The sequence below is a fragment of the Colius striatus genome, chromosome Z (assembly GCF_028858725.1).
Source record: "Colius striatus isolate bColStr4 chromosome Z, bColStr4.1.hap1, whole genome shotgun sequence".
NCBI lineage: Eukaryota > Metazoa > Chordata > Aves > Coliiformes > Coliidae > Colius > Colius striatus.
Genome location: NC_084790.1, coordinates 23,051,974 through 23,067,672, shown reverse-complemented (window position 1 = coordinate 23,067,672; position 15,699 = coordinate 23,051,974). Strand labels below are relative to the sequence as shown.

Sequence of the window (15,699 nt, the reverse complement as noted above, 5' to 3'; positions counted from 1 at the left end):
GGGGAGAGGTGTGTGAAAACCATGTCATAGCCAGGAGCCGGCCGTGCTATTCCTGGATATCAGTAGGACGCAAAGCTGCATTGTTCACGGCTTCATTCCCTTCTTAGTTTCACATACGGTGCTGTTTTGGGAAGCAATAGTTAATGTCACAACCTGTCAGCTCCATGACATCATCAGATAACTTCCTTTGTCAAAAGCTTTTGTAGCTCAGCTGCAGAGGTGTGTGTCCAGTTTACTCTCCAAGCCAGGATGACAGCACTGCGAGGGTTGGAACCAGAAAAACATCTCCTATGAGCTGGCCGAACAAATGCTGTTCATGTGTGCAGTTCAAAAGCAGAAATAGTTCTTTATCATGAAAGAAGAAGGGATGAGGAAATATTTTTTAGTGTTGAGGTTTGGTTTTTTTTTTTTTTCCAACTGCCTTTAATTTTAGAACACAGGTTTTATTTTTGTTACTCACTGCACATTAAATACACCAAACTGCCAGACGTAATCTGAAAACTAATTACAGTAGACCTCAGCATTTTTGCATGCCTTATGGAGTGCTACACCTGCACTCAACAGGACTGAATTCTCCATTGATAGAGCTGGAGCCGTCTTTGACCAGAGTAAACAGAGACTCCAGACATGGCAGGCTGAGAACAGTGAGAAGAGTTTACCCCACATCAGGAGATTGTTTGTATTGGCTTTATCCTTATCAGAGAATTCAACAACAGTTACTTAACAAAAGGTACCTCTATTATATTTGTTTAGTGAACTCTTGTAGTTCAAAGTTGAAAAACATCTCAAAAAGCTTTTGTCTGAAAGGAATAAAGAAAACAAATACCTTGTGTATGCAGATGTCATATGGGTAGCTGGAAAGGAATGAGGGGAACTTGCAAACCACCACTAGCAGGATTGAAGTGGGAAGTGGGTTCACGTGTGAAGGAACAGTCTGATGTGTGTTGAAATCCTGTTCTCTTAATGCCTCAACTAAATTTGTAAATAACAGGAACAAGGGAGGTGAAATATCCTGTGTTCTTACTCAAAATGCCTTTGCTGCTTTCATTTTTTCCTGTAGTAGTGGACAGGATATCCAGCTGATAATCCACAGAAAGGTTATGTGATCTTCACATCATCTACAGGAACCTTCTAGGACCTAAATTCTTGCTAAGCTTTTACAGTTTATGCCAGATATTGCTACTATGTGTAAGGGTTTTGGAGAAACTGAGTACAGATGAGGATGTCAAAGATATAGTCAGCTAGGAAAAAGCCTTACCAATGTTTTTTCCAACCATACTTTTTCAGGTCTCTTCTCTGTCTCGTTCATCTTCTCATGTCTTCCTATCTGTATGTCAACAATGTCCTTATTCTGCAGGATGTAGATAGGTAAGACTCATTATCTACAACTATTCTTTAATTAAAGTGCATTGACCCCTGTATGAGTGATCTCATTCTGAAGTGGCCTTACCTCAGCTTAGCTCTTCATGCCTTGGAAGATTAGTATGTTTTAAGAATTAACTCCAAATTTACATAATTCTTCATTGTCTTGACTTTCCTCAACATCCCAGTATTGACAAGCTCCTAATCTTTACTGCAATTCAGCCAAATCCTTTCTCCCTTTGAAGGATTCATATTTCAAGCCTTTCTGCTTTCTTCTCTGTAATTGCAGCTGTCTTTACCTCTTGACTATAGTGGTGATTGCCTCTCTGTATTATTTTTTCTTTTGCTTAGTTTCTGGCTCTTTACCTCTTGTTTGTTTGCTCTTGTGTTCTGGTATGTGACAACATTTCAGGAGGCTCTTTGATGCATTGTATGTATCTTCACTCTTTGAGGAAAATCTGAATCATCTGAGATTTAGGAGATCCCTGAGAAGCAGACAACTTGGTATTTGCTGATCCACATGTTACATTAATAAACAAACATACTTCCTTTGTAAATAGTGAGCCTGGCATAGAGATGAAGCATTATTTACGGAAATGTGAAGAAAATGTGGACAGGGTACAGGATTTGAGCTGAAGTTCTAGTTGCAGATGGCTCTTAATTTTACTGCTAGCTGAAACAAAAAATTCAGTTTTGTATTGAAGGAAAAGACTTGTGTTCATTTTTCTATGTCACTGAAAATACTTTGGCCAACAAATAACCTGCTAGTGTGAACACAATTGTCACTAGCAGAGCTGTTTCAGTAGTTAATTTTTAATAATGCCTGTCCTTGTAGCAGCAGAAAGCGTTAGCTAGAATGTGTGCTTGGGACTGAGTATCAGAGAAACTAGTCGTGTGCAGGTCTGTGCAAAACTTGTTCTCTTTTAAGCTTTTGTTTGGATTATTAACCTTTATGTACAAAATGGGCAGATATATCCACCAATCCATCTCTGTCTTAAAAAAAACGGGTGGTTTCCTGTTCTTCATCTCAATAAAAAATAGGTGCTTTCATGTTGGCGTCAGAGTGAGTGTAAGCCTCACAGCAAGACAGAAATACTTGCTTTTGTGAGGTCAGTGGAAAAACTCAGACTAACTGTGATTTTTTTCCAGGCTTTTGCCAGGCTGTTCTGAGCATATGTGGATTTATCTGGGGATGAAACAGCTGGGGTGCCCTTCATTAGTCCCTGTCAGAGTGATCTGGGCTTCCAGCCTCCTGAACAGGTAACAGTCAGAGCTGCCTTTGGTGCAAATCCATCTATTCTTGCTCACATCTGGATCAAGGCTGCCTTCTCTTCTGTTCTGAAAGCTGGAATTCAGACAAAATACTAGTGCACACATGGGGTGTGCATGTGTAAGGTGTGCATGTGTATGCATGTGCATTTATACTCCTTACAGATTTTGAAAGCCTGCAGTGGTTTAAGCATTTTTACATCAACTGTGATGCATACATAGCTTGCCATTTGTTCTGTTGATTTTAATGATGGACAAAGGTGAAAATAGTGATGGAGATAATCCTTTGATTGAAAAGAAATTCTCAAAAGGGAAAGAGAAATAGTGGATGAGGAAAATGGGAAGAGACAGATCACCTTTCATGCCCCAAGTTCAGCTTGCAAGTGGATCCCAGAAGCAATCCAGCTGGAATCCCTAGTGACGGGAGTTGTTTCAGTACATTAACAACAGTTGCTCAGGTCTGGCCAGAAAAAAATAATGAGTACACCCTCTCTAGTACTCTTTAAAGTTGAGCCAGTTGCAACTGGCACTTACTCAAACCTGTCATCACCTTCACTGCCTTAGAAAGAACGTTTTGCTAAAAGGTGAAGGCATATGCTTTTCTCCTTGTATCATCTGCATGACTTTTTATAATCTTAAAGTAAATAAAAATGCCATTTAAGCTCAAGCAAATCTCTAGTCACAATACTGAAATTTATGGAAACTCAGATTTATTAGCTTGCTTTAACATGTTGGTTATTCATCACAAACAGAGTCAACAAATGTGAGTGCAGAAAGTCTTAAGAAGGGAGCCTCGTAACTGCAGAACTGAACTTCTTTAGAAGCAAAGAATTATATTCAAAACCTCTCAGGGAAAAAAAAAAATTAAAAAAGGTATTCAGAAAGTTCCTTGACATGAGAAAAGCCATGGCCTTCACAAGTGAGATTTTGAAAAAAAAAAAACAAAACTTGAACTTACGTATTCTTTTTAGTCATTTGTAAACTGGGCTTTCCAGTTCATTAGGGAAGGAGAAAAATAGCAAACAAATTGGAGCATGGGGGCGATAGACAATGTGCATTTTATTTATTATTTCAGGGGGAAAGGCTCTCAAAGCTGGCTTAGCAAAATGCCATGTTACTAAGCACTGCAAAATTTGTGCTTTCTAATGAGAACCACAGAGGTTAGCCATCTATAGAATTCTAGCAAAAAGCATGTTGTACCTTCTCTCACAGCAAAGGAAGTCGGGAATTACACCACTGAAGCCAGTATCATTGTTGAGTATTGAATCAAACTAGTGGCAGTTAGGTAAGAATCTTTTATTTCAGTGGGAACCTGTTGTTGAATTTTCCTGCAGAGCACAATTTAAACAGCCAGAATTCCTCTGTAGTTTTCATTACTGCTAGAGTGATATTCTTTGCTGGGGCTAGCAGGATGCATTTGGGATTTTTTTTTTAATAAAATGAAGCTTAAAATACTTTGTTTTGTTCTGCTGAAAGGAACACCATGTCACTGAACAAATGTCTGTGAGGTTGTCCTCCAAATCTCTGAGCCTTCAGAAGTTCTTTCTGCAGTCCACTGGTGTAGGGTTTGCTGCACACTTTTGAATGCTGTTTTTGTGATTGAAGGGATTTTATGAAATCTGGCAGAAGGAAATTTCCTTCTCACTGAAATAAGAGAGCACTAATTTAGTAATGGGGGTTGCAGAAAGCAAAAAACATGTGAACAAGGACGTGATACAGGTATGCCTGAGAATTCTCCTGTGGCTAAGTCAATCTTCTTTAAGGCTTACCGAACTTAGAGCTTTTTTCCTGTCGTAGATATCCAGCAGTGTGTAAGATAGCAGCAAGTGTGCTGGAATCACTACAGTGTTTGAACCTGTAATGACAATAATACATTAAGTACTGGCAGACAAAAGTTACATGGGTGGACTATAGTCGGCAGTATGTAGTCATTAACCCTTTCCTATGTCCGTGGCAATCTCTTTTTTAGCAGTTACTTCAGCTATATTTTTAGTATGCCTTCTTGCATGATTTACTCATTCAAAACATCATGACTTTCAAATGAAATCTCTCTGCAGTTGTTCTTCTCTAAGTGGACACATTGTTTTTGTAAGGTTGATAGATGGAAAGACTGCATTATCTGGTCTCACTTCCAGCAAGTTTGGGATTTTTATACTAAGGTAATTCCAATTAATGATAATTTGCTTCAGCAAGGCCAGCATATAATGCAAGCATTCTTTTGCTGCTGGGCTTTTTGTTACTGCACACTGCACCTGCCCTCAACCCTCAAATCTGTGCAAGTGTTCAGGGAGATATTCAGCCTTCAGCCCATACAGCACAAAACCAGTTGTTGACCTTCAAACACTTTGTCATCATTTAGGAAGCTCTACAAAGAGCTTTTGCAGTGGGGATGAAAGAACTGAATTTTTATGTTACTGTCAGTGTAGTTTGTTTTAATTCCTATAGTTTACACTAAAAACTCTGACACTAACTCAATGTTGCTAGTGGAAATTAATTTGCAAAGAGGTTTTGGCCTCTATTTAGAAGCAGAGGAATCAGCTGTAAACCAAGGGCTAAGAGAGAAAAAAAATTAGCAGGGAAAAGGGAAAGTTGTGCCAACTAGGAGAAGGGCAAATTTCCAAGGAATAATGACATTACCATACACTTTCTTAGCATCCTTTATTTGATTATCTTGAAGCACATTATAAGAATTAACAGAGCCTCATAACTTCCCTGTGAGGCAGGTACTGCATTACAATACTGATTTGCAGATGAATAAAGGCCTCTTGAAATCCCAGGACTCTTAGCAAAGTCATAAATATTCTCAAGAGAGGATTGGGAAAGGGTAGCAAAGACAAGCTAATTTGCCATGGACTGGTACCTACCAGTGAACCACTCATAACAGTGCTCAGTCTTAATTTGGCACGTCTGCCTGGCATCACTTTCCTGGAGAGAACTGGCTTTCAATGTCAAGAGGTGGGCATTAAATAATACCATCTCTTCCCCCAAATAACAAGTTTTTAGGCCTGGAATTCCAGTTGGCTACTAGCTTGCCACTTTTAATAGCCACTCCAGTTATGCTCTGCCTTTCCCCCATGATACTTTGTTTCTTTTCTTGTTCCTTCAGTGCAATTCAAATGAGTTAGCTGTGTCTTAACTGTCTCTAATAACAGCAGGGTTTGACTCAGCAGTCTAAAGGGAATTTCCCTCCTCTAATTTATTTGACTAGGATTTTTTCTTGGGGAGAAAATATTTGGAGCTGGGGAAAAAATTGTACCTTTCCCAACCTTTAAAAGGTAAGCTGCAAGAGCACCAGTTGATGACAACTTTTATATATTCCATGTTTGCCCCTACCAGGGAACACAACTAGTGAGGTAAAAATGCTGCACTTAACACCTCCTCGTGAAGACCAGGCTTGAGTTTCACTGTGATTGAGTGCTTGATCCCTGCATGCCAAAATGCATACCTTCTAATTGACATGAAGGCAGCTTCTGGCTTGGTATTTAGGATGTAACACAGCTCCAAGGTCCTAGCACAGGCTTGGTTTCCAGAATAAAGTACATTCTTTTCTACCGTGCATGTTAATGCATTGTCCTTCTTCCTCCTAATAGCCCATGAGATTTGAACTTGGAGTCAGCAAAGTAGGGGCTTTGTGAAGCACAAAAGAACACCAGGTTTTTATCACACCATGCGTGTATAAAGAGCTGTTCAACCATTCAGTTGCCGCGTGTATTGTGCAGCTGCTATTCTGCTGCTGGGAACATCTTGCTGTCAACACTGAAGTAGTACCTGCAGGAAACGCTGGCACACTGAGCTTTTCAGGAGGAGCTAGGCTTGCGGATTTGCTACATCCCTGCATGGAGAGACAAGATATTTTCTCCCCCAGCGCCTTTCCCTTTCTAAAATCTTTGTAAATAAGTAATAATTTTTTTGTCCAGCCACCAGCGTCTGTTCTGGGGTTTTTGTACGATAACTGTGGAAGTGGCATGATGAAGATCTACTCTTCTTGCCTTCCAAATGCACCTCTCCACAGCTGACAGTGAGACTGTTATGAGCGATGGCAGCACTGTGCCGCCAAGGTCCCCCTATGGCTTTCTTGCACAGCAGCCTTTTCTTCTCTGAACTGATGGTCAGTATGTGGTCAGCCACATCTATTTAAAGTCAGCCAAGCAGAGATCCCAGTGCTCATGGAGAGAGTGCTTTGTTTGCTTATGAGTTAGTAGGAAATTCAACAGTTTCCAATTAAGCACAAACAACTATGTGAGGACAGGGTGAAGGAAGTGCCTGAAATCCTCAGAAGAGAGCAGGGTCAGAGATAAGCTAAGCTTCATTCAGCCTCCAGAGCTAAATGTGTCTCAGTGCAACTGAGGGTACAATTCCCACTGCAGTTCAGGGCTGAAATTCTTCTGAGCAGTTAATGCAAATGGCTATATTTTTAGCCTGACATTATAAAGAAACAAGACTTGTGTGATCATATTTTCTGTATTTAGGCAGTCGTCAGCTACAAGTAATTTGAGTTAGTTTTTGGGTTGAGTTATCCCAGGCTGCAAGATAGTGGTTTTCCAGGGTCCCTCCTGAAACCAGATGAGCAGGTGAAAGAGTGTGACTTCAGACAGGCAAAGGGTGTGCAGGGAACTCTCCTTTTAAAGACATCAGTATCAAAATACAAATTCCTAACACCCAGGCTTCACTGGTTCCAGTGATTGTTTAGTAGTAACGTTTCCATATAAATAAACAGAATGTTCCTGCTGTGGAGTGGTGTGAGGCTGAATTTGGTAAGTTGCATTTCGCAGTGGCCAACACATCCTATAACATAAACTAGCAGACTAGCTAGTGCAGAACATTAATTTCGTAAGGTCTGACTTGCTGGCTACACTCCCATTGACTTTATTAAATTAAATGGCAGTTTTGTCTGCCTACATTTTTTAGGATCCAGACCCACAGTTTGTATATTTTTAGCAGTCTGAAAGTATAACAGTGCACAGCTCCTGATCTTTGCCATATGGGATACTAACATTGTGAGCCTTGTACAGGACATGTAGCCCCATTAAAATAAAAAAGACAATATTAGGAAAAAAAGGCATGGAAATCGGTGAGTGACTGTATTCAAGCAACAGCAGTGTGATGGATAACAGCATGGCAGGATGTTAAGTGATATATCAATGTCAAGAATCTATTGTATGTGCTCAGGACTTAAATGTTCTCAACTTAAATATTGGTGCTTGCTTTTTTGCCTTTTTTTTGTTGCTGTTGGTTGATTGGTTGTGAGAGAAAGAATGCCGAAGGCGCATCTTCCTTTAAATCCAATGGGAATCTTTCCACTGACTATGGAGACCTAAACTGATCCCTCAATTTAAAAATTAACCGGGTCTGTCTTTCACTTTGTAGTGATGTAGAAAACACTTTAAGCCCTTGAAAGTATAATTTCAGTATGTAAAAGGGAGCATTGTAGATCACTGCCTCGTTTGGACTTGATTTTATGTCTGGGACTGCCAAATTCCAGTCCAACACAAATGGCAACAGCTGAGTTACAATTTTTAAGTCAACCCAGCAGATGAGGGATCTCAAATGATTTCATGGGAAGGATGTTTATCTTTGCAAATGTATGAAAATAGAGATCCACTTAAATTTATCTACCCAGCTCCCATGAGATAAGTTAGGTACATGTTCCATTGGGCGTTCTGTGTATATCCTTGCTCTCCCTTATTTCTTGAAGTTTCCCTTACCACTGCCTGTGCTTCTCCCCCAACTCTATCCTTCCCGTCTTGCCCCTCCTCTGTTCCAACTTGAGGCTTACAAGTCTTTTCCTCTACTTCTGGGACATTTGTTAGTTCTCTTCAATGTATCCTGTGACTGAGGTGTATGATAGTGCTCAGCATGAGGACATTTGCCTGTGTTTCTATAGCAAGTCCCTGTGCTGCAACTAACGGACACAATTACTATATAAATCAAAGCACACATGGATACACACAGGGAGCCAGGCCCAGATTCCAAATCCTTCATCTCTGAAACAAAAGGACAATTCTCTTACACAGGCAAAATTCCCTTGGCTCAGTAAGTCCCTGGGCTTTTTTTTTTTTTTTTTTTTTTTTACTTAGGATCTCACAAGATTTATATTGTTGTTTGTTGAACCACCTGCATTCCCACCCATGATCTAACAGCTACCTTCCCTTCCATTTATGACTAAAAGGTGTCTCTAAGACAGTGATTGCTGATGTGAAAGAGTGCATTTAAGAAAATATTTACTTCTAAAAGATATTTTACATATGTCTGCATCTGTCCTTCTGCCTCAGAGTCTTTACAGCTATATTCATTTTGAAATGCCCTTCTTGTTTCTTTATTTTTCACTCTATCTCCCACTCACCGATCATTTCTTTCCCTCCATGCACAGATGCCATGACATCTCTCTCTCAGCCTGCCTCACCTGTTTGAAACTCCAGCTTCCCGTTTTTCTTTGTCTCCCAGTTGTCTTTGTTCTCCACTTCCCAATACCTGCACTCAGGTTTGGTCTCCTTTTTTTTTCCCACTTTAGCCTTGCTTTTCCGCATTTCTTTTCCAGGTTCTTGTAACAGCTGTGCATAAATATAACTGTACCTTCAGCCACTTCTGTTCTTTAGTGTGGAAAATCTTTGTAGGAATCTGCAAGTAGTATTTCATCTCAAGTATAAAACATATTTTGGAGGCTGTGGTAGTGATTCACGCTCCCTTCTCATATTAGGCCTACTTCCAGTGTTCAGCTAGGAGTCCTAACAAATCCTTGGCACTGGAGGACATTGGACTTTGTTTCATCCGTTGATGCTGGATCAGTATTGCCTTGAAAGCATCGTAATATGAGAGAACAACCACACAGCAGTAGGGTATGGAGAGATGCACTGCGTCATCTTTCTGCAACCTCCCATACGCTCAGATATATTCATACTTCTCTGTTGGTCTTCACAGTAGTATCCACAAGGCCTAAAACATAGTCCATGTAGGAGCACTGTGTGAATTTTATCTCTCACAGTACCTACTACTTAATACTATACAGACTTGTACAAATGCATTAATAGTTACTTCTGCAACTGCTCCCTATAGTAAAGTCAATGGGATTTCTACATGGAGAATGAATTCCCAGCTCTCTTACTTTAGAGTATAAAAGCTTTCAAGGGGTAGGGAGCTCATCTCTGTCTGTGCAGTGCTGAGCACAGAGCTGGTGCTCAATAAATAATATATGTATAGACTTTTAAAGAAGTATCTGTGCATCTGATGGAGCTGAGGTGAAACATCTTTTCATAGTAAGAGACAATGCATTATCAATTTTATTCATCTATTTTATAACTTAGTCTTTAAACATTGAAAGTATATTAGCCAGCTAGCTCATGGAAAGCTCATTTACACCGCCTTCACACAACATGTCCCATGTTACAAATGACAGGAAGGATCACTAGTTCTCTACAGCTGAATGCGTAGTGATTAAACTGTCTGGGCACCAGCGGTAGGCAGCCATCGAACAGATCATTATTAAGATGGCTATAATTACAGAGTCAAAGCAGCCTCTTGCAGCGCGCTGGAAAACTAGAGGAACAGAAGCATATTTCCTTTATATTTTGAGGCCCAAGCTGTGCAAAGTAGCTGCAGTTTTTTATGTTATGTCAGTCATGCCTTAAGCTGTTAACTGCTTCTGTCTGCAGAAGCTGGCCTGTTTTCCTGGTGAAGGGGGATCTGAGATAGATAGAAATAAGTGTTGAGGAAAGAGATGTTTAAAAAAAGAAGTATAGCTATGACACCTTCACAAGAGCTCTCATGGTATTGCTTTAGTCATTAGCTGAGTGGATACTTGAGCTTAATCAGTATCAAAGGGCCATAAACAAAGTTATCTATTTCATTAAGCTAATTTGCATGACTCAGCTTACCAAGAATCAAATTTTCATGTATTGTCCATCTTGCTGTCAGCAAAATAAGGGGAGGGGGAGGAGTAAGTGTTAAGTAATGTGAGGAGTAAATGGTAAGCAGTGCAAGACTGAGATGTGGTTATTTCTTTTTTGAGCAATAGCTGCTAGTCTCTCAGGAGCCTTCATTGCTTTTGGGTACCAAAGATACAGACTAGTAAGCTTTGTAAAGTTTATTTTTAGTATCTTCTACTTAAAAATCAAACTTACAGAGTTTTATTAAGTAGAAGATATCCAAAGCAATACATAGCACTGTTTGAAGAGGAAAGTTCAGTGTTGCTTTGGGAGAAGGCAATGGGAGGATTAGTTAGCTAAAATAGACCTTTAGCCTCTTCTGGACCCAAGAGACATCAATGAAGTGGTTTGTGTGTAGCTTCACACAGCATTGCAGTCTCAATGGAATTGCTGCTGCTGTATATTATACTGTATCTGGCTGTGGCTTTGGCAGAAAGCTGTAACATGCTGAGATGGCTGGTTTGGTTCTTCTGTTTTGCCCCTGGTGTTCATGACACTGCTGTCTTCCAGTACTGAATTCTTTCCTTCTTTCTTTTCTTATTTCTTTCCTTTCTTTCTTTCTTTCTTTTCTTTCTGTGTTTTCTTTCTTTCTTTTCTTTCTTTCTGATAATATTTAATGTCTTCCATTTCATTACTGCTGGAATTGAAATGTAAGAACTATTGAGTGAAACCTTATTGTTTTAGTTGTATCACCTGGTAACTATTTGCATGCTAAACCTTCAATTTATTCAAGACGTTTAGACTGAGGTTTGCTTTTAAGTGTGTTTGTGATGATTAGATTATTCCCATTAAGTCCAGGTGTTGGAGTATAATAATTAACTTAATTTGATTGATTAAACATAATGAAAGGAAACTTTCTTAACTGACAAAATGTGGGGCATCATTTCTCTTGTTATTGAAGCAAGACTGAGCAGTGAATTCTATGATCTGTTCCCAGACTCTGCCCAGGGTGTTTCAAATATTAGTGTTTCTGAAGTCTGCTGTTTAGGAAAAAGATTTGATAACAACTCTTTTGTTATTTGGATAACTTTGGTAGCTACCGCTATGAAAATAATAATTTTTTTAAAAAGACCTCTGACTAACCAGTTTGTAATGATGGAAAAACTAACCAAATGTGTGATTATCAGTTGAGTATTTCCAGTGAGATCAATCATCATGTTTGTGCTCCTTGAACTGCAAAACTGTGTGTCCTTGCTGAAACAGAAACTACAAGGAATAACTCATCTATCTTGGGGAGTGTATCCCATGTGTGTACATGTGTCCATGATTCATTTTTTAGGGATTTGGTTCTGGACTGAAGGTCAGCAGTTGTATGCATTTGTTTGAAACGTTGATCTGAGCACTTCAGGATATTGGAAGTCAGTTATAGAAGACACTATTATGCTGTAGAAATGCTGTCAGTGTTTTTACAGCTTAGTAATTAAAGTGTTTGCTTGAGAAAGAACAGGGCCATAGAAGGCTAGAGTATTTGAGATGAGAGAACTAGAGAACTTGTACCTGTAAAAAAAAATTTAAACTGCTTCATCCATATATGTATGTTTTCTATGTGTGGATTATAAACATTTCAGGACACAGCCTTTTTTTTTTCTCAAAAATTGCACAGCACTGAGCATTCTTGGGGCAAAGTAAAAGTTTTGAAGAAAATAAGCAAAAGGGGCTACAGTGCAGTAACATGCTTTTTTTTCCCTTCTTTCTATTTGTAGCACTGCTTAAATCTCAAGCAGTATTTTGCCTATATGGTTTATAGCCTTATTACTGCACCTGTGTCCAACAGAAAGCAGTCTTTTAGTTCATAGTTGAGTACAGATAGCAATAGAAGGGTTAGTGTGGATGGGACCGCATACTGCACTTCTTTGTTTAGCTGATGCAGGATATTGGTTGGCTGTAGATAGTGTGCAGTTAGTTTGAGACAAAGTAACAATCAGTAGTCAAATTGCTATTGTAGGAAATCATCAATTCATAGATTTTCAGAGACAAAGAGAAAATGGTACAAGGAGGAGGAAAGGTGTAAGACTGCTTGCTGCTGAATAAGCTCAAGAGAGAGGTTTCTTACACTTGTATTCAAAACTGTTTCTTCTGAAGTCACATCTGGTTTTGCTGATTGGAGCTGCTTTATTTCAGACCTGTCATAAAGGACAGCATACATTTGTCTACGTTTACATTGGCAATACCTTGAAAGCAGCATGTTGGAAATGAAAGTTTGTAATAGAGTTTGTGTGTGTTGCTTTATGCTTCATTAATCCTACTTGAGAGAGGGCTAGGCAGGAGGACTCTGTGGAGGATGTGTGGCTTAGCATTTTTGTCCTAATATGTTTGACCTTGTGTATCTCTAAGCATGTGTAGCAAGATAAGAGTCTGAAGTGGAAGTTATGATAAAAAGGTTTCTGCCTTATTTGTGTTTCCAGTCAGGCAAAATTCTTCAGCATGACTATGCCCTGCCCCTGGGAAATGTGCAGCAGCGCGACACACTTCATTCTGTCTTTGGCAGGTCAGGGGAAAGGAGGGTGCCTAGCTCTGTTGATTGAGAATGAGCACAGCAACTGATCCTTCTCCATGATGGAAAAAGAAGGAATATGCCTAGTGAGCTCCAGGGGAAAGCAGCTTGCTCTCCATCTTCTTCATTGTCCAGTTCCTGGGAGAAGCCATCATCTTGGTTTCCTTCTGCCTTCAGAGTTTCATAGCATAAGCTAAGAGAAATAAAATTACAAGTCAGGTTTATTAAAATGTATATTTAAAAGATAGATTCCAAGCTGAGTTATCCTTTGATCATCAAGGACTGGGGGTGTTTTTATTGTTATTTATTTATGTGAAGCACCAGCCATCTTAAAACTGTCCAAAAAAGGAGGAGAGATACCATCTGTCCCCACAAGCTCACAGCAGAAATAACATTCTCAGCTTTTGGGGAATGTAAGGGTGTGTGTGAATAAGGGAGTAATCTGTTCTGATGTAAGTAAAGCCAAATTTGTTTTTGCATGAGGAAAGCCAAGTCCTTTTACGAGAGAGGGTCTCTCTATCTAAGTGCTGAGAAGTGAAGAGATTGTGGGGAGCTCCTCAGGATTCAGAAAGGAAGTGTTCAAGCATTTCTAAGTGTGTAACAGGGAAGCATTGAAGTTTTCAGTCGCACAAACATATTCCATTCTTTATAAAAGCACTTTATTGTGGATCATTGCCAGCGTGCAACCTTGTTTTGCTTGTCATAGGTTTGTGTTGCACCTCCTGGCTGCATGCTCCTCCATGCAGACCCTGTGAAGGTTGTTTCTTCCTCACCAGGACAGTAAGTAATACTTTCACAACACCAGGGGCAAAAAGTATGGTAATTTGCTGAGGGGAAAAAAAATGGTTTCTAGCTGTAAATTAAAGTGGGAAGTTGTAGTAGGCACCAGTATTCAGTGAGGTAATCGTAAATTATCAATAATTTTCTTAAATAAAATTATTCTTCAGTGTGTTCCAGGAGTGACTTTTGTTCTGTGGCTGCACATGTTTCTGACTCCACAGCATAGCTTACTGATAAGTGAAACAAATAAAGGTCTTTCTCTTTTCTGGAAGTTTTGTGAGAGCAGGGAGTAGCTCTGGGCTGTCTATCCCACTGAGGTACCTCTGCGCTGGTGTCTATTGCTGAAAACCATGAAGTGAAGCAGGTAACGGGTCTCTCAGAGCTTCCAGAATAGATTTTGTAGATTGAGTGCTTTCTTTGAAAGTTTGGTTTTTCCAGCAGTAGAAGGGAAACTCCTGAAAAGACATCCTTCGGATCTCATTTGCTGCAGGTCATTTAGAGAAGTCTTCTTCCAAAAAGTTTTCTCAGTGAGCCATCACAGCCTGTTTTGTAGGTGGTATTGGTCCTGTGTTTCAGGATACCAGAAGTTATCAATGTGTACAATCATAGACACAGCAAAATTGACATTTTGACAAGCACTGGTTGAATATAGACCATATTCAAAGAGTAGTCTCTTATTTAAAGCTGATATAGTGAGATTTATCACAGAAAAACAATACTCATGAGATTCTGTTTTGAATTGCTCACAGGAAAATCTTAAAAAGAAGAAATACAGCATGGAATATGTCCAAGAGCACCTAATTTGCTTACTTGAAGAAAACAAGAATTCAAAATTCAAAAGAATAATTTCTTCTTTTAAAAAATTAAATATAAATTCAAATTTCATAGGAAGTTTGAATGTGGTGTTTTCATTTCCTCACATTAGATAGCAGACTTTGCCCAAAAGCCATATAAAGTTAGCAGAATTTAACTGAGTACATAAGGACATGTACTTTTGTGAGGATGAAAGTATTAAAGATACACAGTTTCCTATGATTGGAAGGCTTATGAGTAGGTAAAGCAACATTGCCCATGAGCTGATGCAGATCGGGTGAGCTGTAGAGCAGCTACTGGCCTTTCTGAAGTCTGTTGGTAATCAGTACTGCACCATCTAGCAGACACTGGTGTCAGCATTTCCACTGGCATAAATAAAAAGAACCCAATGCCCTTTAGCTGTGACTGCTATCTGTGTGACTGCACTGCAAGCTGGAGAGTCACTGTTCTGTGGTGCAAGGAAGCATAATCTGAGACGTCATCCATACATATAGGCAAGGCTGGACATGGGGCTGCTGGATTGGAGTCCCATTGAGAAAGTCACACCTTGATGCCAGCCTGAGTCTCTTCAGGCTTTTCTGAGTGCATACAGCCTTCATTCTCATTAAAAAGTAATTTGTTTTTCTGGCCTAATGTCTTTTGAGCTTTTCTTTCCTCTTCTGTCTACTGGCAGAAATTTAGGGTTTGACTGTAGATTAGCTGAATCAGATAATCAGCTGAATGTCCACATTACTGAGGTCAACCCAAAGTTAGAGGAAACTCTGCAGCATTTGATATGTCATGTAAGCAGCAGAACTGTAAAGCAAGAAATAGCAGCAGCAGTTTGCCAGCTACAATGTCTTCACTATTTCTGCACAGGAATTTTTGTTCTGTCAGGCAAGCTAGGAAGGATTCATTCAGATTCAAAACCACCTGGCATATTTGTTAAAAACCCATAACTGAGTGTGCCTACTCATCAGGCAATCTTGCTGAATCTGCATAGATGCACTCAGCTAATGAACCATTACTTTTCTTGCATTCCCCACCTTTAAGTTGCAAGGAGTGGGGAAAAAGGGGAGA

General features: G+C 39.6%; 1 protein-coding gene across 6 annotated transcripts in view; it reads left to right on the top strand.

Moving 5' to 3' along the window:
- Positions 1-15,699, top strand: part of SEMA6A (semaphorin 6A) — a 109,801-nt gene that overhangs the window by 22,721 nt on the left and 71,381 nt on the right. Inside the window, exons 1-2 of one of the 6 annotated variants that reach the window (XM_062018755.1) lie at positions 1,304-1,368; positions 2,512-2,622. The exons of 3 other annotated variants lie outside the window; for them this stretch is intronic. The gene's annotated coding sequence lies outside the window, so the exon portion shown is untranslated. Of the gene's footprint in view, positions 1-1,303; positions 1,369-2,511; positions 2,623-13,793; positions 13,828-15,699 lie in introns of those variants that run through there. 2 more of the 6 variants (XM_062018756.1, XM_062018757.1) reach the window with 2 other exon arrangements.